This window comes from Schistocerca americana, chromosome 7 (genome assembly GCF_021461395.2).
Source record: "Schistocerca americana isolate TAMUIC-IGC-003095 chromosome 7, iqSchAmer2.1, whole genome shotgun sequence".
Lineage (NCBI taxonomy): Eukaryota > Metazoa > Arthropoda > Insecta > Orthoptera > Acrididae > Schistocerca > Schistocerca americana.
The window spans coordinates 392392588-392420388 of NC_060125.1; the positions used below are offsets into that span (position 1 = coordinate 392392588).

General features: G+C 41.3%; 1 protein-coding gene across 2 annotated transcripts in view; it reads right to left on the reverse strand.

Moving 5' to 3' along the window:
* Positions 1–27046, reverse strand: part of LOC124622131 (glutathione S-transferase D7-like) — a 97170-nt gene extending 70124 nt beyond the window's left edge. The window contains exon 1 of one of the 2 annotated variants that reach the window (XM_047147751.1): positions 26917–27046. The gene's annotated coding sequence lies outside the window, so the exon portion shown is untranslated. Of the gene's footprint in view, positions 1–6957; positions 7119–26916 lie in introns of those variants that run through there. The other variant, XM_047147750.1, reaches the window with a different exon arrangement.
* Positions 27047–27801: the final 755 nt, after the last annotated feature.

The window sequence follows — 27801 nt, forward strand, 5'->3', positions numbered from 1 at the left end:
TGGTGTGCAGCTAGTTACAATATATGACATAGCTCCATTCAGCAATACTAAACAGTCCTCCAAAGTAGTACATTCAGTCAACGATTTAACAATTGCAAATTTCAGGGAAAGCCCACAGCAGTTAGACTGGGATGAGGTGTACCATGAACCTGATGCCAATTTAAAATATAATTTATTTCATGACATTTTTGTAAATGCATTTGAAAACTGCTTCCCCAAGAAAATAGTTAAATATACTCATAAGAAACCTTGTAACAAACCATGGCTTACTAAGGGTATAAAAATATCTTGTAACTGGAAAAGGGAAATGTATCTGACAGCAAGAAAGAGTAGTGGCCCAGAAACTATCAAACATTATAAAAACTACTGTGTTATATTAAGGAAATTTATTAAAAAATCCAGAAGTATGTGTATCATGTCTGAAATCAGCAACTCTGATAATAAAATTAAAACAATTTGGAATATTATTAAAAGAGAAACAGGTCAACCAAGAGCACAGGAAGACAGTATTACCATCAAATTGAATGAAAACTTTACGAACAAAAAATCAGAAGTTGAAAGTATTTTTAATAATCATTTTCTAAATGTTGTGGATATAGTAGGATCCAGGTGTTCATTAGAAGATGCTAGGCTGTTAATGGAAGAGACCATACCTATGCAATTTGATACAATTGAAATCTCACCCACTTCTCCCTCTGAAATTAGGAAAATAATAAACTTGCTTAAAAGCAAAAACTCACATGGAATTGATGGCATTTCCAGCAAAATACTAAAAGCTTGTTCTCAACAGATAAGTAAGATTCTCAGCCACCTGTGTAATAGCTCTCTGGAACAGAGCATTTTCCCTGATAGACTGAAATATGCTATTGTTATACCTTTGCATAAAAATGGGGATAGATCTGATGTCAACAATTACCGTCCAATCTCCCTTCTAACAGCTTTCTCCAAAATTTTTGAGAAAGTAATGTGTTCAAGAGTAGCTTCACATATCTGTAAAAATGAAGTACTAACAAAATGTCAGTTTGGTTCCCAGAAAGGTTTTTCAACAGAAAATCCCATATATGCCTTCACCAATCAAATTTTGAATGATCTGAATAACCGGATACCACCCATTGGGATTTTTTGTGATCTCTCAAAGGCTTTTGATTGTGTAAATCATGAAATTCTGCTAGACAAGCTCAAATATTGTGGCATGAGTGGGACAGTGCACAAATGGTTCAATTCGTACCTAACTGGACGAGTGCAGAAAGTTGAAATAAGCAGTTCTCATAATATGCAAAGATCAGCACATTCCTCAAACTGGGGAACTATCAAGAATGGGGTTCCACAAGGGTCAGTCTTGGGTCCTTTGTTGTTCTTAATATATATCAATGACTTGCCATTCTATATTCATGAAGAGGCAAAGTTAGTTCTCTTTGCTGATGATAGAAGTATAGTAATCACACCTGACAAACAAGAATTAACTGATGAAATAGTCAATACTGTCCTTCAGAAAATTACTAAGTGGTTGCTTGTAAACGGACTCTCACTGAATTTTGATAAGACACAATACATACAGTTCTGTACAGTGAATGATATGATGCCAATAATAAATATAGACCTTAATCACAAGCATATAGCTAAGGTAGAATATTCAAAATTTTTAGGTGTGTCCATTGATGAGCGATTAAATTGGAAGAAACACATTGATGATCTGCTGAAACGTTTGAGTTCAGCTACTTATGCAATAAGGGTCATTGCAAATTTTGGTGATAAACATCTTAGTAAATTAGCTTACTACGCCTATTTTCGCTCATTGCTTTTATATGGTATCATATTTTGGGGTAATTCATCACTGAGGAATAAAGTATTTATTGCAGAAAAGCGTGTAATTAGAATAATAGCTGGAGTCCACCCAAGATCATCCTGCAGGGATATTCACAGTAGCTTCTCAGTATATATACTCTCTTATCAAATTTGTTATTAACAACCAAACCCAAATCAAAAGTAATAGCAGTGTGCATAACTACAATACTAGGAGAAAGGATGAGCTTCACTATTCAAGATTAAATCTAACTTTGGCACAGAAAGGGGTGAATTATACTGCCACTAAAGTCTTTGGTCACTTACCAAATAGTATCAAAAGTCTGACAGATAACCAACAAGTATTTAAGAAGAAATTAAAAGAATTTCTGAATGACAACTCCTTTTACTCCATAGAGGAATTTTTGGATATAAATTAAGGAAAAAAATTAAAAAACACAAAAAAATAAAAAAATTGTTATATTAACTTAAGTATGTTGTTAAATTAACTTAATTAAGTCATGTATTGGAAAATTTGACTCATTCCACATCATTACGAAATATCGTATTCATGATCCATGGAACTAGTATTAATCTAATCTAATCTAATCACTTCACTGAGCGTTTCCAAACAACCGGTGTGAGCAGACTCCCTGCGTTTAGCACTACAATCGATAAGTGTGTTCAGTCCTTTCTTTTTCACATTGCATCCACCACTCACCACAGTTTTTTCGCAAATGAAACACAAATTCATGTCAGACATACTCATTTTCAGCACCACAACATATACTGAATGGAAGCGACTCCAAACTGTAGGACCCTTATTGTTGTGTGCTAATAGCTGTCAGCGAGCTGTGAACAATCACCAGAGATAATTGCCTTCCGCCCGCCAAAGAATAAATACGTTTTTGTCCGCTAAAGAACATTTCCTACATACTTTTTCGTATAACTGATCATTAACGTCAATCAACTGTACAAAACGTACGGCACCTGCATGCAATCGTATTACATATTGTAACACAAATAAACTTCACGCATTCTGACGTGAATGTGTTCGTAGTTACTGAATATGAAGCTGTTTGTCCTGGCCCTGCAGCAGAGAGATGGTAAATTCCAATGAATAACATGATGAGTAATACGTTTATACCACACAAATAGAAACTGAAATAACAGTGTTCAAAAATTATGTAATTTCCCATTTTGCTCGAAATTTGAAAAATTGGTATTTTTTGACGCGCTGTAGCGCCTTAGATATTGGGAGTAGAAAAAAATGGTAAAAATCAAATTTGTAGAGAATTTTGTGCTCTTTAAAAAAGAAAATAGACGTCAAAGCGATAGGAGCAAATGAAACTGAGATATTTTGAAAAAACTGAAAAACGTCCGAAATTTTCGAAGTTTTTTGACTGCAGAAAGTTTTCACAAGAGAAACTTTCTTGGCAAAACTTGGTTTCCTAACCTTTCCAACAATATGAACGAGTTAAAAAAATAAAATCTTCTACTCCACCTTTTGCAAGGTACAGGCTTTTTTTCTGACAGTTTTACTGGACTACTAAGCAACAATCCATGTCTGATAGTCTGTTCAGATAGCAACACCTTTCGAGACACTCTGTTATCTGTTGTGCAACAGATGTCGTAACTCTTCTTTACTATTAGTTCATATCGTGCGGTCGATAAACCAGATAACGAATGCACTCAAAAATTCCCTCCACAGTACGGCGACATTACACGTTTTCTGTTCGACAACAATTTGACATTATGCATTTTCTCTTCGACAACAGTATATGAGCTCTAGTCTGGGTTGACAAGTGTTCGGATTTTTACGGAACTGTTCGGTATTTCACCCCTGTGTTCGATAGCAAAGTATGAGCGGTACGGAATTTTTTGAATTCCATTCACTTCGCGAATTCTTTTACTGATTTGCAAGATCAAGTCAATAATTGAGTGTCGATATGATAAAAGCAGAATTAGCAATTCGTTGTAATTTGACGGTTACAACATGCAACGACTTTTACCACAAAATTAAAGGTTACAAAAATTTGTTGAAAGCTGTAAATAGCTCTAGTAAATATAGGTCAGGAAATCTTTTCGCCAGGCAATGTTTGGTAATTTTCTCAATTTATTCCGGCAACCCTAGCACTAGTAACTTTCGTCATTAATACAATATAGGTGCGTTGTCTCCAACGACGTCATTTTTCGATTCCTGTCACACGAAGAGCGTAATTGTCCACAAATATGTCAAGGATTGTAATTTGGATAAATACCTAAAGACAATGACGGAAAGAAAAAGCGCAACACCAAGGAGCTGTGCGAGATAAACAAACGTTGGTAGGCGTGTTTCTACATCTAACAGGTGCTGCCTATTCTACTCTTTTGCCAGTAACATGACTGGCGCTAGTAGCGGCACTGTGAGGATGCAAATCACGTTTGCTTTAAATACACGCTGTAACGCCCGTGAGCATTAGTTACCTCTGAGATTGGATTGGTTGGCTGGCTGGTTAATTTGGGGTAGGCGACCATACAGCGAGGTCATCGTTCCCATAGGGTTAGGGAAGGATGGGGAAGAAAGTCGGCCGTGCCCTTTCGAAGGAACCATCACTGTAAATCAAACCCATGCCATGTCTAGTACGCAACAAAAGCTAAGAATTGTCTTACTTGTGTCTGTAAGATTAAATCAGCAATTACCCTCTACCTAACTTGGGTCTCCGTCACTGTAGCTCTGCAACAGCCAAATTCAAACCATAGCTATTGAAAATTTATACGCATTGACATGCCCTTTTGATTAACACATTCGGACGTTGCTTCCCGCGAAACCCCTTGCAGGTTCATTGACGTTAAGTAACGTGTAAGGCAAAATGTGGCTTCTAGTTCTACAGCTACATCTATACCCGCAGTGCATGGCGGAGGATGCATCGCACCGAGATTAGCAAGATTATCTCTCCTGTTCCCTGTTACATTCGCATATTGAGCGAGGGAAAATGACTGTCTATATGTCTCTGTACATGCCCTCATCTCTCTTAACTTCTCATAATCTCTAAGCAAGACTCGCGATGGTGGCAGCAACATCTGTATCGTATTTGTGAAAATGCTTTTATTGTTGAATATGTTCTACATAACACGATTCAACATAATGGATACAATGCTTATACGTGGGCTGGAACTTAAATAGTGGCAACTATTTATTCACAACCGATACAAAGAGTTATATGTTTGCACCTGTTACTGTCCTTCAAAGTAGTCACCAGCGTTATGAAGAACCCGTTGCCAGCGATTTGGAAGGCGTACTACACCGTTATCAGAGCCTGTTCTGTTGATGGTGCGAATGGAGCGGTCTATTGCCTGTTGAATCTATGAAACAGTTCTGAAGCGAATGTGACGAAGTGGTTCCTTCATCTTCGGAATCAAATCAAAGTCACAAGGACTGAAGTCCGGGAAGTATAGTGGACGGTGCAGTACTTCCCAGTCCCATCGACCGAACAGAGCATCCACAGCTTGCGCTGTATGCGCCCGCGCATTGTCGTACAAGTGTCGCCGCTTCTTTCGCAAAGCTGGTCGCAGGTGATGCTCCAAAAACGGACAGTAATACCGTGCATTGAGGGTCTGCCGTGGAGGAACGCAATGCGTTAGGATAACACCATCACAGTCGTACACGAAAATAACTTCAGACCGCTACATTCGTGTCGTCGACAAAACAGGCTCTGCTAACGGTATACTACGCCTTCCACATTGCTGACAACGGGTTCTACACAACGCTGGTGACTACTTTGAAGGACAGTAACAGGTGCAAACATATAACTCTTTGTATCGGTTGTGAATAAATAGTTGCCACTATTTAAGTTCCAATCCTCGTATAACCCTCAAACTGTTTAATCCATACTTGCAACAAACCCGTTGCATTTTAGCCGCTGAGCGTCAGGCGTATCTTACAGCTTCTGAGTCGCTTTAAGACTCACAGTGGCCGGCAGGAGCGGCCGTGCGGTTCTAGGCGCTACAGTCTGGAACCGAGCGACCGCTACGGTCGCAGGTTCGAATCCTGCCTCGGGCATGGATGTGTGTGATGTCCTTAGGTTAGTTAGGTTTAATTAGTTCTAAGTTCTAGGCGACTGATGACCTCAGAAGTTAAGTCGCATAGTGCTCAGAGCCGTTTGAACCATTTGAACTCACAGTGACGGTGTCTTGTAAATGCTGTACGAGAGAGAGAAGTCGTGACTTTACACGTAGAGCGTTGTAGGCTTTCAGTAGGGCTCGACTTTATTATGATTTGCGACCCTATTCGATGGTAACAGGCACGTGCAAATATTATAAAATTTTGCTCTACAGCGAACTAGAAATTGCTTTTTTTCTTTCTTCGTCGAGTTAGTATGTTTGTTACCCCTTGACGCTGAAACGGTTGGTGAGATTTGGGTGAACTTTGAAATGGAGGTAGCCAATATCCTGAATTAACACATAGTCTACCTACCTTTTATTCCGAAAAAAAAATCGCTGTTCTCGTGGGATGGTCAACGTGAATACTGTTCCCGTCGGATCGGTAACGTGATTAAAAGTCATCCATGAAAGCTACCTTTCAAATGAATGCTCTAAGTTCAGCGTAGAGATTAGTATTTTCCCTTAAATAATGAGTGAGTTGTGAGCGATACATATTCTGTCAGCTCACATCGTCTCAAAATTTGGTGATTTTTTTTATGTCGCGCGGTTTGCTGGGCCGCAAGTGGCGTCAAGTACCTCCATGCGATAATTTTTGTCGTGCTGAATACGCGTGGAAAGTGATTTTAGGCATTAACATTTCTTTATAAACAATTGTTTAACCGCAGGTAACACCGCGGGACGCAGCAGGTTTACAGTATAATCTTGATGATATGCGGAACCACATCTTCCAAATATTTCGTGAAAGAGAACATTGTCTGTTGTAGGCTGTATATTTATATTGTTTATTTGCTAAATAATAGTATGCCCTGTATCGAATACAAACCAAAAAGCAGTAAAATATGTAGAAGATTAGTAAACAGTGAAACTCCAGGACGAAGATTCCGTCTTTTCACTCCAGGCCTACCTCATACCATGCGCGAAGCGTAACTCAGAGAACAGCAAAGAGAATAAATGATTTAAATATGCATCCTACAACAGACAATTAAATTTTTTCCAGTTACATTATAAAGAACGAACACACTGTTAACTTACGTTCCAAGTTGTTCGCAGCTGAAGGGACACTTCGTGCAGCTGCGTGCGCTGCCGTTTGTCTAGAAGGCAGTCAGACAGAGATTGGAGCACTGCAGACACGCCTAGGCCGCTGGCATGTGCTGCTATCGCCGCTGACATGTGTTGCTATCGCCGCTTATTTCTGGACTGTTATATAGCGAGATCCTAAATTGAGAAACGCTGTCTCACGCCGGGGTGATAAAAGGAATCAGACGACGCGGAGTTTGTACAGTGATTCGGCACAAAAACTAATGGGAGTAACTGAAGCTGTTGTGAGGCGTTAAGTACGTGACATGCCAATGCACCGATTCTTCTTTTTTTCGGGAGGGGGGGGGGTGGAGGCAGGATGGGGGAAGGGATTTTATCTTCTCGCTTTGTCTGTACGATGTCTGGTTGCTGTTTACACGACTCAACTTCACAACTCGCACTTCAAGCCACGAGCAGTGTGGGGTAGTGTAGCGTGCGTGAAACTTGCATACCGTTTGACATTTCGTGTGACATTGTGACAGTCATTTAGGATCAGTCTCACGTGATGACCATACAAAATTCAACTCATATTTGAACTGAATGTCTACGGCAAAGTAGTCACCAATCGGCTGTAAAAAATAACGCAGTAAATCCTCTGTGAAGATCGGATCTGTTTATGGACAGTATGCTCCTGCTCGGATAACGTGCTTACTCTTAAACAATAAATGGAGAAATACGGAGAATTCAACGGAAAGACTGAAGTTGCCTCCGTAGCTATTTTTCGTAAATTTTCAACACTATTGAAAACAGAATTCTTATGGCAATGCTTTGAAAGTAGCTGGATTCTCTTCAGCATCTCATACGACTAGCACAAATCACTGTCCGAGAATCCAGACAAGCGAGGCGAATAATTCATGGTTGTACTTTGTCACCTTCGTTATTTTACATGTAGTTGGATAAATTGTCTTTAGTCTTCTGACTAGTTTGGTGTGGCCCGCCACGAATTGCTCTCCTGTGCCAACCTCTTCATCTCAGAGTAGCACTTGCACCTTACGTTCCGAATTATCTGCTACATGTATTCCTATCTCAGTCTTATTCTACAGTTTTTGCCCTCTGTAGCTCCCTCTAGTACCATAGAAGTCATTCCCTGGTGTCTTAACAGATGTCCTATCGTCCTGTCCCTTCTCCTTGTCAGTGTTTTCCGCATATTCCTTTCCTCTCCGATTCTGCGCAGAACCATTTTTCCTCAAATTAAGGCCTACATTTGATACTAGTACACTTCTCTTGGGCAGGATGCCCTTTCTGTAGGTGCCAGTCTGCTTTTGATGTCTTCCTTGCTCCGTCCGTCACTGGTTCTCTTGCTACCTAGGTAGCAGAATTCCTTAACTTCATCGAATTCGTGACCACCAATAGTTATAAGTTTCTCGCTGTGCTCATTTCTGCTACTTCTCATTACTTTCGTCTTTCTTCGATTTTCAATCCATATTCTGTCCTCATTACACTGTCCATTCCGTTCAGCAGATCTTCTTCACTTTCAAAAAAAAAAAAAAAAAAAAGTTCAAATGGCTCTGAGCACTATGGGACTTAACATCTGTGGTCATCAGTCCCCTAGAACTTAGAATTACTTAAACCTAACTAACCTACTAACCTAAGGACATCCCACACATCCATGCCCGAGGCAGGATTCGAACCTGCGACCGGAGCGGTCACGCGGTTCCAGACTGAAGCGCCAGAACCGCACGGCCACACCGGCCGGCTCTTCACTTTCACTCAGGATAGCAATGTCATCAGCGAATCTTATCATTGATATCCTTTCACCTTTCATTGTAATTCCACTCCTTAACCTTTCTAGATACGAGAGTACAAATACTGTCTTCACATAGGTATTTTTTTTAACTGAAGACAATTACTGGGTTGGTGCATAACGTCGCAGCCTCTTTCCATAAGTTTAAAAAGCACGACATGCACACGTAACAGAAACTTTAGCCATCAATAATACATTATCATTCACTATATACATCTCCCCAAAGCTGGGGTAAGTTTTCGATTCCAGGACTGTAGAAGTCACGTGGTTTTGTGGCGAAAAACTCGTCGATCCTTGTTTGGAGCGCATTTTCATCCGGAAAGGAAGTTCTTTGAAGATTGTTTGATAGAGAGCGGAAAAGGTGAAAATCCGAGAGCGCAACATCAGGTGAATAGGGTCTGTGCGGAATTACTTCCGTACCCAACTCCTGTATAGTACTAAACATGCAGGAAATGGGCGGGCATTATCATGGAATAGCATCACTTCACGTAGTCCTCTTGGTCTTTGTTCTTGGACTGCGTCTGTAAGACGTCTCAGTTGTTGACAGTAAGCGTTACCAGTGATTGTTACACCTCGGGGAAGCAATTCGTAACACACGACACCTTCGTTGTTCCACCAGGTGCATAACATTAACTTTTGTGGATGCGCGCAGGTCTTTGTACGGTGAGTTGCTGCTTTGTTTGGGCCCAACCATTCCTTTCTTTCATTTACGTTAGCATGAAGACACCACTTCTTGTCCCCAGTAATGACACAAGATAGGAATGGCCGATGTTGTTCACGAGCCAGTTGATGACGAACAAGCTGAGACGCGCATATGGCCACCAGCTGGATTTTGTGATTTTGTCCCAGAGCATGCGGAACGCACACGTCCGATTTTGAACCTTCCCCAATGCATGCAAATATCGCATGATGGTGGGATTTATCACAATTCACCAGATCAGCCAGTTTTCGAGTACACTGCTGTGGATCACTGTGGATTAACGCGTTTAAACGATTTCATCAAACCCCGAAGGTCTTCCTGAATGTGGGGAGTCACTAAGGTCAAAACGATCCTTCTTAAAACAAGAAAACCATTTTTTGCCGTGCTCTGTGCACTGGCATTATCGCCATACAGTATGCAAATGTTTCTGGCTGCCTCCGCTGCTGTCAGCCCTCTACTGAACTCAAACAGATGAATATGTCGGAAATGTGTCGATTTCTCCACTTGATACTCTATATTTTAGCGTCCACGGCTCCACTCTCTAGCTCCGTATGATAATACTGAATCTCGGACAGCAACAGTGAACTACAAATAACAAGCGACAATCGATAAATAAACCCATAGCAACAGGAATACAACATGGAAAAGAAAAAAAAAAAACAATACAATATATAAAATCTTTTACAAGAACTGTTATTTGTCGACCATGACCTGGTGCAATTTAGCGAGAAGCACTGATAATGCGCTGTTGATGATTTTCTACATGTTACTCTTGATAGCCGACTGTGGCTACTTGAAGATGCTTTGGTTGTACACTACTGGCCATTAAACTTGATACACCACGAAGATGACGTGCTACGGACGCGAAATTTAACCGACAGGAAGAAGATGCTGTGATATGCAAATGATTAGCTTTTTCAGAGCATTCACACATGCTTGGCGCCGGTGGCGACACCTACAACGTGCTGACATGGTGGTCTGCCAGTTTTTAAACAAAAATTCGTCTATAAAATAGAAAGAATTGCAAAGAACAAAGTATTTTAGGTTACAATTAAAACTTGCGACACTACCTTCCAGATATTTTATGTTATTGGACAAATGATCAAAAATTTTCGTTGATGAATACTGAACTCCTTTTTGACAGGTTTTATAACACATAATAAAAATATTTTTTCTTGTAGTGTTGTAGGTATGGACACTTACTCTTCTCAAATTGTAATTGATCATTTATGACGATTACATATAATATTCAACCTTCTTTCATGATTCTTAAACATATATTTATGAAAGAAGGTTGTATACCTGGAAGAAGCTTGGAGACACTGGTAGGTTTCAGATAGATTATATAATGATAAGACAGAGATTTAGGAACCATGTTTTAAATTGTAAGACATTTCCAAGGGCAGGTGTGGACTCTGACCACAATTTATTGGTTATGAACTGTAGATTAAACCTGAAGAAACTTCAGAACGTAATAATTTAAGAAGATGGGACTAGAATAAAATGAAAGAACCGGAGGCTGTAGAGAGTTTCAGAGAGTGCATCAGGGAACGATTAACAAGAACAAGGGAAAGAAATACAATAGAAGAAGAATGTATAGCTTTGAGAGATGAAATAGTGAAGACAGCACAGGATCAAGAGGGTAAAAAGACGAGAGCTAGTAAAAATCCTTGGGTAACAGAAGAAATACTAAATTTAATTGATGAACGGACGAAATATAAAAATGCAGTAAATGAAGCAGCCGAAAAGGAATACAAAGGTCTCAAAGACTAGAGCGACAGGAAGTGCAAAACGGCTAAGCAGGGGTGACTAGAGGGCAAATGCAAGGATGTAGAGACATGTATCACTAGGTGTTAGATAGATACTGCCTATAGGAAAATTAAAGAGACCTTTGGAGAAAAGAGAACCATCTGCATGAATATCAAGAGCTCAGATGGGAAACCAATGCTAAGCAACGAAGGGAAAGCATAAAGTTGAAAGAAGTATATCGTCGATGAAGAAACAATACCGCGTAAGTAGCAAAATAAGAATTTTACACGAGAGACAAAAAACTGTCTAAAATGCCTAATACATTTCACAGCGGCGCTAAATTTGCATCGTAGCAGTACAAGGAAATATTGGATCAAATAAAACTGAGAAACAAAAAAAATTCGCTTCAGAAAGCTTAATTACGGCACATACGCGGAATTGTCTCGGTATTTATGCTATGATCTGTTACTTACACGGTATTTGTTTGTCAGTCTCCCGGCACATTTAAGTTGGTATTTGGTGCTGAGAAAGCTAGTAAGAACACGTTTTGGAGCATTAATCATTTTTTACTGAAAGATTGCATAGAAACATTTTAAATAAATATACTGTTTACATAGTGCCGATAATGTCTGCACATTTCTTCAAGAAAAATCCTAAACATCCCTCAAAGCAGAGAATTACACTGCACTGGTACTCGTCACACAGTTACCTCCGCGATAATTTTCATTCATAAGGAATGTTGTCATAATAACTACAACAATCTTTAGGAAGAACAGATTAACATGATGCAACCAAATCACCTTGCGTTTCATCGAACCAATAGCATACTGCATCACGACTTTCTAAATTATACATTGTAAAGTTATGTACATCCAACTTTGTTTTATAATAAACTGCACTTGCACTTAAAAATGGAGCTCCTTTCACGGCCTGCAAGTCCAGCTTCTGCTGGGCTTCTTTCTTGTCAGCATCTTTTTGCATCCTTGCCTGCTCTTTCCGTTCTGTGTGTTGCTTCCACGCATCTTCACCTAAGTTACAAAGCCCGTAACTACAACAAAAGTCGCACCGGTCTTTCTTGGGGAAAAATAAGCTAATATTGCCATCTTCTAAAATCAAGTTAAAGGTAGCCCGACTTGATGGTGAAACCTTCTCTGCATGACATTTTTCCACATAGAGTCCATACAGCTGTTGTTTGGAATGTAGAATAGGCTCAAGGTATAACTTCGAGGAGTATTTCCTGCAGTAATGTGATGGAAGTTTCGGAAGAGAGTCAAGGAATTCTTTCATGAAGGTTCTCTCATCTTTCTTCTTCGTCTGTTTGATTCGAGGTCGTGACGCTTCTGTATCAGGACTTATCCCCTGTGTGGAATTACGCAGCCAATGTCGGATAGTCCATCCTTTAATCCCAAGAGTATTGAGAAACATCTGTTTGCATACTTTATATTTCCCCAGATCATTTTCCAAATGATAAATGAGTGTCCCTTTTCTCCTGGATTCAACAGTGTTCTTCCCAAGACGTTTGGTTGGAATTACGTCCACAAGATTGATAACGTAAAGCTTCCTCTGATCAAATGACATCGTTTCCCAAAATGTGTTAAATACTGCCTGCCTATCATCAGCAGAAAATTGATGAGACTTCCTTTGAACAGATTTCTGACACATCTTCGAAGTACATGTAGAACCTAATTTTCGTGCCTCTCTCGGAGTATCATGAGTGATATTACCAATTCGACTTCTTTTGTATCCAATTCCTGTCCACGCATTTTACTGGCGTTTTTCTTCCAATCTTCAGGATGTGGTTTAGACTTCCTTTTCCTGTCACTGCTTACGTTATCATAAAATTCTTGGCCTTCACTGTCAGCATCATTATTGCTCCCATGATCGTCCGATAATTTGTCCAGAGCGCTTGGCAAACAATGAACACCATCGCATAGCAATGAATGTGAAGTACTGTCGTCTCTAGTGGAAACTGTGGCTGTGGTTTCATTTTGAGCATTGTTGGATACAGCCACTGAAGTTTCTAGATGGAAAAATATCTATAAATTAATTTAAGCAGACAAAGATGAAGCTCAGATTCACGTATTTATGAGAACGACGGCATCAGTAATACTATTAACAATAATCTCAAGAAAATTTATCCGCGTCATTAGATGTTGCAGGAACCTCATATACGAAATTAATTCTTCTTCGGTAAATGTAACTTCAGCGTTACGACTTTTCTCGCCTGTTGTTTGTTCTGCATTTATGGGAGATCCTACAAGAAAGTGGACAGTCTAGAAATCTTTGGCAGAAATGAATAAAACACAGAACGAGTGAAGTGGGGGCGTTCTAATTTATATCACAATAAGACACTTGCCGGGCTACTAAGATTCAAAGGTGAATAATAAAACAATTTTCTTACCGCTGTCAGTCACTCTGAGAAACGATTCTCCGCTTTCATGAGCTGATTTCAGCTGAGAAACAATTTCTTCTTCAGTAAAAAGATCGTCATCTATATCGCTGTCCATTATCACGAATGAACCTACAAGCATGGAACCACTTTCAAGCACTGTTAAATACGTAATAAGGCAGTAACAATGTGCTGTGGCTGCGCGCGATTTTGTATTTACGCGACATTGCTTACAGTATTCATAGATTGTGGATATGCGGTATTTAATTCTCTACAGTTCCGCGGTATTGCCATCTATTTATTTGCTGTGTCACATACGCGTATGTCAGGATACTTCCAGTGGCATATGGCCATTCACTGCATCCCCTGCCTCTTGCCAGTCGTATCGGCCCTACGATCCACTGCCAACCAGAGGCAGAGGACGAGAGAGTGGATCTGCATCTGCGCAACTGCTTGTCCACTTTAAATACCTTCGCGCGCAGATGACTCCGGCAAAGTTTCAATGGAAACTATGAGCTTTGAAAGTCCTGCGGCGATGGAGTACTGATGGTGAGGCAAGGGTTTGGTGTACCTGAACCTTAGTTGGTGCTCTGCACGTTAGGCGGTCAGACGGTGATGGTCGTTCTGGTACTCGTGAGAGACGGGAGGACTGGTTCGGCAGCTCGTCAGACGACAAAGCAGCCCTATTTAAGATCGCTCTGCTTTCCCTAATCCAGGGAGGGGCCTAGAAAAGGTGGCCTAAACATAGCCCGTCTCAACCCAGCAGAAGTGGCAAACTGCGGTCACTTGTTCACCAACATATGCGGCCAAAAAAAATAATAAAATAAACAGTTACCTTAAATATCTAATGATTGGAGTCTGGAACGTCCGTACTTTACAAGATAACGACCATAATCAGTGCCCAGAGAGAAAGACAGGACTTATCGCAAGGGAATTGGCTAGATATAACATCGACATTACCGCCATAAGTGAAACACATCTTAGTGACTCTGGACAGTTATGTGAACCGCTCGGAGGTTATACCTACTACTGGAGTGGAATATCATCCACTGAAAGAGCGGAAAGTGGGGTAGGCTTTGCCATACGCAATAAATTGGCATGTTCACTAACAGAACTCCCAAAAGGTATCAGTGACAGAATAATAACACTCCGACTTCACCTGGCATCCAAGAAATATCTTCACTTGATCAATGTATACGCACCTACATTGCCATCTCCGGATGAAGAGAAGAACAAGTTCTACCAAGACCTCCAACATGTCCTTAGGGATATTCCTTCTGCAGACAAACTTCTGTTACTTGGTGATTTTAATGCTCGTGTTGGGAATGATTTCAGTGCTTGGAATGGAGTCCTCGGTCGCCATGGGATTGGAAAATGCAACTCGAATGGTTTGGATCTTCTAACTCTATGTGCCGAGTTTGAACTCTGTCTGACAAATACATATTTTCGTCTGCCTGAAAAACATAAAACGACATGGATGCATCCGCGATCTAAACACTGGCACCTTCTGGATTATGTGATAGTACGGAAAAAAGATCTTGGTGATGTACTGGTCACACGTGCAATGAGAGGCGCTCAGGGTTGGACAGATCATCGACTCGTGAGGTCCGAATTAAAGATAACTTTGAAGGCACCACGCCGAGATTCACACAAAATACCAACAAAATTGTCCTGCAAAATCTTGGCCAATGACCAGACTATGAGAGCAAAACTGGATGAAAAATTTGGTGTCGATGGCCTTTTGATATCTGAATCTGCCCCTGTAGATGAACAGTGGAGTGCATACGCTAGCAGACTGCGTGGCTGTGCTTCAGAAGTCTTGGGAAAGCCTCAGAAGAAGCACCCGGACTGGTTTGACGACTCAGATCCAGAGATCAGAAAGCTAATTAATGATTTCAGAACCTCTCTTCGCACCCCTGATGATAACAAGCATAGAGCAGCGCATTACAATCTGAAAGTGAAGACAGTTGGTGGCCAAATAAAGCAAATGAAATACAGTTATATGCCGACACACACCAAACGGGCAGATTCTTTGAGTCCCTGAAAACTATCTTTGGTCCAAGAGTTGGGAAGATAGCACCAGTCTATAACAAAGACAAAAGTTGTCGGCTGACGCAACAGAGTGACATCCTGTCTCGGTGGGCGGAACATTTTAATGACGTTCTTAATCCCGACCATCAGACAACCGATATTCCATACATAGAAGCACTTGAAGACCTGCCAGTTGAGGAACAACTTGCGGATGCCCCTTCCTACGATGAATTCATTTCAGCACTGGCTAAGCTGAAAAATGACAAAACAGCAGGATTAGATAACTTGCCATCAGAGCTATATAAATATGGGGGGCCAAACATCAAGAAACCATTGTTTGCTCTGATCTTAAGGATTTGGGAGTATGAAATGATTCCACAAGACTGGAAAGATGCTTGTATTTCCAAGATCTATAAAGGCAAGGGTGACATATCAGACTGCAGCTCCCACAGGGGCATTTCTCTTCTCTCAGCAGCGGGAAAAGTCCTTGCCCACATAATTAACACCCGGTTAACACACTTTGCAGAAAAACTGCTACCAGAGACCCAGTGTGGCTTTCGCCCAAACAGAGGTACAGTGGATGCCATATTTGTTGTCAAACAAATGCAAGAGAAAAGCTTAGAGCAACATCGGCCTTTGTTCATGTGCTTTGTAGACCTGGAAAAAGCTTTTGATCGTGTCCCACGGGAAGCTCTCTGGATCATACTAAAGAAAGCTGGGTGCCCTGACAAAATTGTCAGTTTGATTCGGCAGTTTCATGAAAACATGATGGCAAAAATCCGCCATGAGGACAAGCTCTCAGAACGGTTTCCCGTGACATGTGGTGTAAAACAAGGCTGTGTTCTGGCTCCCACACTCTTCTCACTTTACTTCGCAGTTGTTATGAGAGACGCGACCAAAGCCTGTAGTAATCAAATTAGTCTCGACACAAGGACAGACAAAAGTGTCTTCAACATCTCTCGCCTCAGAACAAAAAGTCGCGTAACCAAACTATCCATCTTAGAGATTCTCTACGCGGATGATGTATGCATGATGGCTAATTCTTGCGAAACTCTTCAGACTTACATAAATCTGCTAACTGCCTCCTGCAGAAGATTTGGCTTAGCCATTAGCATCACTAAGACGCAAGTTCTCAAACAGCCACTTAGAGGTCTTAAAGCAGATGACTCCAGTATTGAGATAAATAACAAACCCTTGCAAAATGTGTCAAATTTCAAATACCTGGGAAGCCAAATTAGAAGTGACAACAGCCTGACAACGGAAATCGCAGCGCGTATAACCAGCGCAGCCTCCGCCTTCGGTAAGCTTAATGACCGAGTATGGAAATCACATGATCTCAAACTACAAACAAAAATTGCAGTCTACAAAGCAGTAGTATTATCCACCTTACTCTATGCCTCGGAAACCTGGCGCTGTTACAAAGCTGACGTTAAGAAGCTAGATAAATTTCATCTTCGGTGTCTGAGATCAATTCTGCGCATCAAATGGGAAGACCGTGTCCCAAACACGGAGATTTTGCGCCGCGTGACACTGGCTGGTATTGAAGCTTTAATAATGAAACATCAACTGAGATGGAGTGGTCACATAGTACGCATGGATGACAGCAGGCTACCTAAAGCGGTGTTCTACTCGCAGCTCTCGTGCGGGAAGAGGAGGAAAGGTGGTCAACACCTGCGATATAAAGACACCATTAAACGCCATCTTGCAGCCTGTGGCATTCCAAGCAACCGTTGGGAGGAGCTAGCATTGCGCCGATCGGAGTGGCGATCAACTGTGCATAAGAGCATCGAACAATTCGAGCAAAAGCGTCTAATGAACCTGGATGCTAAAAGAGAGCTCCGAAAATCTCAGCTCAAGCCTGTCTACACGTATACTTACAACTCTGCTGGTCAACTTCACTGTGCTTCATGCAACAGGATATTCAAAGCGAAATTCGGACTCGCGAGCCACATCCGAGCCTACCACAACAAGGACAGAGAACACTGACGGAGTCGCTGTCGCCGGACGCGGCGAGGAGGACATCATCATCATCATTGTTTTAGATAATTTTTTCATGGTAAATACTTAAAAATTCGGCATTATGGCGTTAAGAGCGGATGCGCGTACGGTCAACGACATCATCTGACTGAAAAACGAAAAATCGGCAGTTTGTCAGTTACGCGGTATTGTTTCTTCATCGACGATATGCAGGGTCAATACAAGGGCGATGTACCTGAAAGCAGTATTTTGGAAATGGAAGAGGACAAGATGAACATGAGGTGGGAGATACGATACTGCGTGAAGAATTTGACAGAGGAGTGAAATACCTAAGTCGAAAAAAGGCCCCAGGAGTAGACAACATTCCATTAGAACTACTGATAGCCTTGGGTGAGCCAACCATGACAAAAGTATTCCGTTTTGTGAGCAAGGTGTATGGGAGAGGCGAAATACCCTCAGACTTCAAGAAGAATGTAATAATTCCAATCCCAAAGAAAGCAGGTGTTAAAAGGTGTGAAAATTACCAAACTATCAGTTTAATAAGCCACGGCTGCAAAATAGTAACACGAATTCTTTACAGACGAATGGAAAAACTGGTAGAAGCCGACCTCGGGGAAGATCAGTTTGGATTCCGTAGAAACGTTGGAACACGTGAGGCGATACTGACTCTTCGAATTACCTTAGAAGATAGATTAAGGACAGGCAAACCTACGTTTCTAGCATTTTTAGAGTTAGAGAAAGCTTTTGACAATATTGACTGGAATACTCTCTTTCAAATTCTGAAGGTGGCGGGGGTAAAATACAGGGAGCGAAAGTCGATTTTCAATTTGTACAGAAACCAGATGGCAGTTATAAGAGTCGAGGGACATGAAAGGGAAGCAGTGGTTGGGAAGGTAGTGAGACAGGGGTGCAGCCTCCCCCCGATGTTATTCAATCTGTATATTGAGCATGCAGTAAAGGAAACAAAAGAAAAATTCGGAGTAGGAATTAAAATCTATGGAGAAGAAATAAAAACTTTGAGGTTTGCCGATGACATTGTAATTCTGTCAAAGACCTGGAAGAGCAGTTAAACGGAAAGGAGGATATAAGATGAACATCGACAAAAGCATGACGAGGATAATAGAATGTAGTCGAATTAAACAGGGCTATGCTGAGGGAATTAGATTAGGAAATGAGGCACATAAAGTAGTAAATGATTTCTGCTATCTGGGGAGCAAAAGAACTTATGATGGTCGAAGTAGAGAGGATATAAAATGTAGACTAGCTATGACAAGGAAAGCGTTTCTGAAGAAGAGAAATTTGTTAACATCGAGTATAGATTTAAGTGTCAGGAAGTCTTTTCTGAAAGTATTTGTATGGAGTGAAGCCATGTATGGAAGTGAAAAATAGACGATAAATAGTTTAGACAAGAAGAGATTAGAAACTTTCGAAATGTGGTGCTACAGAAGAATGCTGAAGATTAGATGGGTTGATCACATAATTAATGAGGAGATACTGAATAGAATAGGGGAGAAGAGGAATTTGTGGCACAACTTGACTAGAAGAAGGGATCGGTCGGTTGGTAGGACATGTTCTGAAGCATAAGGGGATCACCAATTTGGTATTGGAGGGAAACGTGAAGCGTAAAAATCGTAGAGGGAGACCAAGAGATGAATACACTAAACAGATTCAGAAGGATGTAGGTTGCAACAGTTACTCGGAGATGAAGAGGCTTGCACAGGCTAGAGTAGCATGGAAAGCTCCATCAAACCAGTCTCTGGACTGAAGACCACAACAATATCTACTTGAGGAGGTCCTACAAGATGATTGCAGCTGAACACCACTTATTATTTTCACAATCAGTACGCTTACTGCTTGTATCTTTGGTAATCACATGACAATCATCCAGAATCATAAAGGTAAACTGCAGAAGTAAATGTACGTTGTAATCGAATTGTGTAGAAAATACAGTGTTAACTTAGTGACAGAGAAAAACCAGGGTCTTTGGTTTCGGGGGAAAACAATCAGTCAGGTGTAAAGGGGTGAGATCTTTACCAAGTGTCACATTTCAAACAATTTGGATGTAATATCAGCTATCAATCTGAAGAAGACTTAAACGAGGAGGAGAGATTAGGAGCGCCTGTGGAAAATTATCTAGAGCGCACGATGGTATATTCTTAACCTATTGTAATACCACCGGAACAGCGAGAAAATTTTCTTTCCTGCTACGTCTGAAAGCTCTGTTGCAAAGATATTCTTTTAAGATCCATAGTTCCTCGACCCCCCTTCTGAATTCGCCTCTGAAGATAATGGCAGTCCTTTCCCTGCCTCGCGGAAGTGAGAACTGAATACTCTCAGCAAACTATTTGTCAAGGGTCGGGGTAAACAGACTGGACTGTGTCAGCATCACATGCAACGGGAATTGAACGTCTTCTCCACGACTGAGGTCTCTAAGTACAGCGAGAAATGGAAACACCACGCTGACAGAATGGAGGCTCTGAGATATCCCAAGCGTCGTCATCAGAATCTGTCGGAAGGAGAGATTAGGAGCGCCTGTGGAAACTTTGGGGCGATAAATTACCGGAATATCGCATAAAGTCGCCAACGGGCATTTTTCCTTATGCTTACAAGGAAGAAGAAGAGTGGCAAAGAAATCAAGTAACATTGCGAGACATCAAGAATTTAAATATAATGTTTATATACAAATTGACAGAAATTCCCTTAGCTTTTAAACGTGTTACTGATATTTTCTGGTCATCAGACTTCTGACTTGCTTGAAGTCTGTCTTGCCTGAAGCGGCCCACAACGGATTCCTCTCCTGTGTCAACCTCTTCATCTCAGAGTAGCATTTGCACTCAGTTTCCTCACTTATTTGTTAGATGTATTCCAGCATAAAGTTTTACCCTCTACAGCTCCCTCTAGTAACGTGGAAGTTATTCCTAGATGTCTTAACATGTGTCCTGTCATCCTGTCCCTCCTTCTTGTCAGCATTCTCCAAAAGTTCCTTTTCGCACAACTCTGCTGATAACCTATTCATTTTTTATCTTATCCGTTCACCTAATTTTCGACATCCTTCTACAGCACCAATTCCATTTTCTCTTTTTTCCGGTTTTCCCATAGTCCATGTCTCACTTCCATATACAGCTGTGTTACAAACATATGGGTAATAGTGGAGACACATTTTCACTTCTTTGCTAATACACCCGAGGATCAACGTTTGCGACAAGTTTGAAAGGTGTGAAGGAAGACCAGTGGCAAAATGAAGCTTCAAGTCTATACGTAGCACGTGCTCAGATGTCGTAATTTTGTCAGTGCACTGCGCGTTAAAGACAGGAGTTCCGGTCCGGCATACAATTCCAAAATGTCACAAATTTTCGGTTGTGGTTATATTTGACGCAATTGTCACCTAATGAAAGTATAAACACATGCAGCTGCCTTAGGTAACTCGTAGAATATCCGCAAGAAATTGCGGAAATCCCTTTTTCGCCTGTCAACGACGCCAGTGATATGCGGTTTCACCGTGTTTATCGTGATTCCTTTTTCTTTGAACAAGTTCACAACAGTACATTTCAAACTGTGTATGTCGGAAGTGAGCGTAATATAGAGCTTTTAAGAAAGGACATCACTTCCTCTTGCCAAGAGAGGCAAGCGCTCCAAAATACATTCATTATCGCCGCTTGGTGACGCGCATATGCACTTGGGCTAGGATAGACAGTGATATATCGAAGTATCGATATATTGGATTCACTTATGCGATATTAAGAATATTTGTTCACCTGATAATTGCTAACATCGATATTTTGTGGCGATATAATCGGATAATAATATTATCACCACCACCATTTAACTCACCATAGAGAAAATTGAACTCTACGTTCTTTTTAACACTGAAACATTTAAGACATAAGAACGGTACCTACAGTTTTTTACTTTTAAGTTTTTTAAGAAATTTTGACTGAATTTTGGGTTTTTGTAACCTCGTGTAACTCGAAAGTAAAGTTGGTAGAAATGTCTGAAATGTAATTCTCAAAACCTCTTCTTTTTGTGTTGTTCGTGAACTGCTGTATGTTCATATTAGTGATTTTGGAGTGTGAAGATAAAAAAAGGAACGTGGCTCTCAAAAGTGATGTGTGGAAGCATTTTAAGTCAAAAGACAGTAAAAGTTGGAAGCACAATTAGTGGGTGGAAAGAGATTCCTAGCTTGCATTATACATCAATACATATCTCTATTTATACGTAAAATTACGTATAATTAAATTTCGTAATCCTTCTTTTTGGTTTATAAAAAGCAATCCTCAAATTTTGAATAACATGTGTAATCATAAGTTGCAATCATAATTGCAGAACTAAATTTTTGCCATCCATATAGCAAATGGTTCAAATGGCTCTGAGTGCTATGGGACTTAACATCTGAGGTCATCAGTCCCCTAGAACTTAGAACTCCTTAAACCTAACTAGCCTAAGAACATCACACACATCCATGCCCGAGGCAGGATTCGAACCTGCGACCGTAGTGGTAGCGCGGTTCCAGTCTGAAGCGCCTAGAACCGCTCGGTCACACCGGCCGGCCCGATATATCAAAACATCATTAGTTTTGAGTCGATTAATACATAATATTGTTACTTAGTATAGCAATATAAGCTTGAAGCAAATATCTATATTTTTCTTCCGATGTCGCATCCCTAATATGTATATCGCGCGCACGTCTGGTGACCCCTACAGTTGCCCATTGCTGCTGTCTCTGGCCGGCCGGAGTGGCCGAGCGGTTAAAGGCGCTACAGTCTGGAACCGCACGACCGCTACGGACGCAGGTTCGAATCCTGCCTCGGGCATGGATGTGTGTGATGTCCTTAGGTTAGTTAGGTTTAAGTAGTTCTAAGTTCTAGGGGACTTATGACCACAGCAGTTGAGTCCCATAGTGCTCAGAGCCATTTGAACCATTTTGCTGTCTCTGACCGAGATGGCGCAGTGGTAAAGCACCAATTTCGCATCCGAGACAAGTGCGGGGACACACAAGGACGTAGCCAAGAATTGGTCAAAAGGGGACCTTAAAAAGACTCATTTATTCCGAAAAATTCCAGAAGAACGACAAATCATTTTATTCGACAATGTCACGCAGTTTTCACCAAGCAGAGATGTAATCTCGTTACTGAGGGCTGTTGTGGATTTCGGCAAACCACTAAGAAGCAGTGACGTTCTAATCTCTCTTAACCCTCCAACGTCATTTTACACTCCTCTTCTTCCAGTCTGGATCTGAGTTGGGGAACTGATTAGGAATGGACGAGCGCTAATTTTTTGGGACTCCGTGATTATTACTGATAGTTTTTGGAGTAAAGAAATTTCTGTTCAACGGAGAATGTAGGGCAATTTTTGGTAGCAGATGATCTGAAATTATTCAGCTATACACTATTCCCAATTTCCATATCACTTCTCACAATGAAGGAAAGATTATTTTCTGCATTACAAATGTCTCAGCTGACAAATGCATGAGTCTGAATGAATAGAATTTGGATTATTATTTACACTATTGGCCATTAAAATTGCTCTACCGAGAAGAAATGCAGATGATAAACGGGTATTCATTGGACAAATATATTATACTAGAACTGACATGTGATTACAATTTCACGCAATTTGGGTGCATAGATTCTGAGAAATCAGTACCCAGAACAACCACCTCTGGCCGTAATAACGGCCTTGATACGCCTGGGCATTGAGTCAAACAGAGCTTGGATGGCGTGTACTGGTACAGCTGCCCATACAGCTTCAACACGATACCACAGTTCATCAAAAGTAGTGACTGACGTATTGTGACGAGCCAGTTGCTCGGCCACCATTGACCAGACGTTTTCAATTGGTGAGAGATCTGGAGAATGTGCTGGCCATTTAAGTGTGCTGCTTGAATTCCTCCTAGTCAACAGCAGCCCTGGCCATTTTCTGTATCCAGAAAGGCCCGTACAGGACCTGCAAAATGCGGTCGTGCATTAACCTGCTGAAATGTAGGGTTTCGCAGAGATCGAATGAAGGGTAGAGCCACGGGTCGTAACACATCTGAAATGTAACGTCCATTGTTCAAAGTGCCGTCAATGCGAACAAGAGGTGACCGAGACGTTTAATCAGTAGCACCCCATACCATCACGCAAGGTGATACGCCAGTATGGCCATGACGAATACACACTTCCAATGTGCGTTCACCGCCATGTCGCCAAACACGGATGCGACCATCATGATGCTGTAACAACAGAACCTGGATTCATCCGAAAAAAAATGATGTTTTGCCATTCGTGCACCCAGGTTCATCCTTGAGTACATCGCAGGTGCTCCTGTCTGTGATGCAGCTCAAGGGTAACTGCAGCCATGGTCTCCGAGCTGATAGTCCATGCTGCTGCAAACGTCGTCGAACTGTTCGTGCAGATGGTTGTTGTCTTGCAAACGTCCCCATCTGTTGTTGACTCAGGGACCGAGAGGTGGCTGCACGATCTGCTACAGCCATGCGGATAAGATGCCTGTCATCTCCATTGCTAGTGATACGAGGCCGTTGGGATCCAGCACGGCGTTCCGTGTTACCTTCCTGAACCCACCGATTCCATATTCTGCTGACACTCATTGGATCTCGACCAACGCGAGCAGCAATGTCGCGATACGATAAACCGCAATCGCGATAGGCTACAATCCGAGCTTTATCAAAGTCGGAAACGTGATGGTACACATTTCTCCTCCTTACACGAGGCATCGCAACAACGTTTCACCAGGCAACGCCGGTCAACTGTTGTTTGTGTATGAGAAATCGGTTGGAAACTTTCCTCATGTCAGCACGTTGTAGGTGTCGCCACCGGCGCCAGCCTTGTGAGAATGCTCTGAAAAGGTGATCATTTGCATAGCGCTGCATCTTCTTCCTGTCGGTTAAATTTCGCGTCTGTAGCACGTCATCTTCGTGGTGTAGCAATTTTAATGGCCAGTAGTGTATTTATCATACAGCTTTTAGTTCCAGGAGTCTCCAAAAAGAGGATCAGCTGGTCTTCAATGCAGCTCTTTTCATTTAAACACAGGGCTGCTGTTGACTAGGAGGAATTCAAGCAGCACACTTAAAAAAATCATTTAGAAACCAACGAACTATAGAATGCGATGTCAGCACATACATCTTCTGCTCTCTATAAACCCCTCCCCATTGATTTGTACCGAAACTGGTTTTGATAAATGAGTAGAGCCCGCGCAGAATACCGTGGACAGTAGATGCGCAGTCATCAGGGCTTGCGTGGAGGGGGTGGTAGTAGTGGGGGCTGAAACCTGGTGCTTTAGTGGAAATGCCGAGTGCTGGAGGGGAAGTGGCGTTCGAAACCGAAGCCTACAGCAATTTTTTGTAACTATTAAGTGGAAATCCCCCACTCTCACATTTGCAAGGCGAACTTTCAGAAATATCTGTCACCTCTGCTTTCGCTGTACTAAAAAGAATTCCGCCTAACATGCAAAAATTTATTTTCGCCTGGCTTGTTAACCATTTGCAACTTTCAGAATAGTGTCACGAGTGGTGAATTTTGACTAAAACCTACACATTTCTCTTGTTGCCATGTTAAAATTTGCTTCTTTTGCCAAAACACAGTGGAGTTTACACAGTCTCACCTCAGTAAATTGCTGTGCAGACGCTGTTGCGAGAGAATTCTGAAACAGTGGTTTATTAAGTGCTAAGCCAAATCAGTTTTCTCAAGATTGGTGACAGAGACGTCGACCCAAGTCTAAAGAAAAATTCTGTATGTTAGCTACAAGTCATATGCAGCAACACATTATGTAATATGCACCAAATGCAAAATACATTGTGACCCTGTTTCTCATTGCAAACTTTTTCGAATTTCACGCAGTGTCTTTCTGCTGTGTAAATATCAAAATAACCATGACCATTAATGAAATAATGGGAATGATTTTTTTTTACCAAACAGTTCCTATAAAATCGTTTGAAAAAGACTGCACGGCGTGCGCCTCGATTCAGTCACTGCCGATTGGCCGAAAGGTAACAGACAGTCTCGGCCTCCCCTTCCAAACAAACGAATGAGCTCCACCTGCTCTTTGGACGAAAATTGGTCACTGTGCATCTGTCACCGTATTCTGCACGGACTCTACTGCTTGGGTGATCAGATTGGGCGTTATTTTGCCATTTGTTGTTTTTCCCCATGTTGCAATGCTGAACACGTTCAGACACGCCGGTGTTCTCACTCCCTAGTACCAAAGGTCGCGGTGTTAGGTTCCTAATTTCTTCCACTTAACTTCGCATAGGTCAGGTTTTCCCAAATTGTGTCGCGCTGTTTCACCGTGCGACACACAAATTGCGGCGAAATTCCATTCCATACAGAGGTCGGATTACTATGTAATATGTACTGTACGTATTAGCCCACACGTTTTATTTCAATTTTATGACTACATCTACATACGAACTCAAAAGACCGCTATGAAGCGTACTGCAGAGGATCTATATTTCTAAATGACTAACCCGTATTATGGCATCCAGTGTCAGTTGAAGGCGGTCTCTCTAATGTCATAATACACTCATTAAGAGGTGTAATCTATTCTTGAAGTTTTAACACAGTAATACCTGCACTGTAGTTAGAAACTGTATGTGCGTCTTGAGACAGATACTACACGCGCAAGCTGACACTTAGCGCGGCGCGGGTGGTTGCGACGGTAAAGGCATTTCACATTCACAGTTTCTCGCGCGACGGTAAAGGCATTTCACATTTACAGTCGCTCTCATCAGCAAACGCACCGAGGGTCAATTTCGTTTGCGCGAATTATAAACCCACTGCGGGTAAACACCCAGATTTTTTTCTTCTAGCTATCAATCACTCTCCTACATTCCTCCTCCCCCCCCCCCCCCCCCACACACACACACACATTCAAAATGATGAAAGAAAGAAAAAAAGTTTCAATTACTACATTTTCGTTTTTCATGCAGTAAAACTTTAGCATCAGTTTAATTACTTATTTACTACTGACTCTCGCAACACATTTTGCGGACAATACCCACATATACTACTGAATATACCACCAAAATTAATATTGTACGAGACATAGCTCAGGAGATACCTCATAAATATTGAGATGCTTAACAAACTAACTTTTGCTTAAAATAGTGCGCAAATTCCAGACTATACTCGCACAGTGTTTGACAATGAGAGCAGTTTGCGACTTTTAAGCTTTAAACATACCGGTAATTTCAAATCTTTTCTAATTTTTTTTGCGTTTGCATGCGTAACGTCAAAATGTAACATACTGTCTCATCTGTAAAGTAATCACAAGTCTGAAGCTATTATAAAAGTTAGATTCTTTGAAGAATAGGGGTTTATTGGTACTTACTGTTTGATCACGATAAGTCCACGGGTCGCGCGGTGGCTGTCGGGATAGGTAGGAGGCGCGCCTTGCCCGCGCAGTTTATCTGTGGAGGGAGGCGGTGAGGGGAGGGCAGCGCCGACCCTGTTCTGCAGTACTGGCATAGATGTTAAGTCCCATAGTGCTCAGAGCCATTTGAGCAGTACTGGCAACATTAACCGTGTGTTTTGTGTTGTGCTCATATGATAGCTGACGTGACACACGCACCAGCGCTTGGAGACAAATGAATATCTTTCCATTAGTGCCGATTTTCTCCGCTACTGGCAGCACCAGACTTGTGTCTAGCACCTAACGACTAACGAGTATCTACAGGCCCAAGTTCACGAAGCAAGCCAAGCTTTGGCGGGACGTACGAACTTCAGTGGAATTTACCCGGGGCCCAACACGAAGGCGACCGGATCCGTACATCCTATCACTACATTGTAATGCCACTTGTAGTATATATAAACATTGAAATTAAATACAACTATAAAAATGAGATTGTTTACTTACTGTATTATATACTCCTCCTCTGCTGGAGACAACATATGAATTCAAAATCGTCCTAGTCAAAGTATCTTCTGCTAACATATCAATGGCACTCGAACTTCTTAAAGTTGCTTTGCACTGCTTTAATTATGAGTATAGCTGGATATTAAAGTTTAATAAAGAGGAAAAAAAACAGTACTGCGTAAATTTTAGTTTTTAAAATTTATAAAGGGAAATATACATCTTTTATGTCATTGTCTGAAGTATGGTAGCACAAGCAGAATTACGATATGAACTGTAAAACACTAAGAAACGTTATAAACAAAAAATAATATAAGATAAATCTGCATTGTATAAAAGTCAGTTCCATTGGCAGTCTTATAA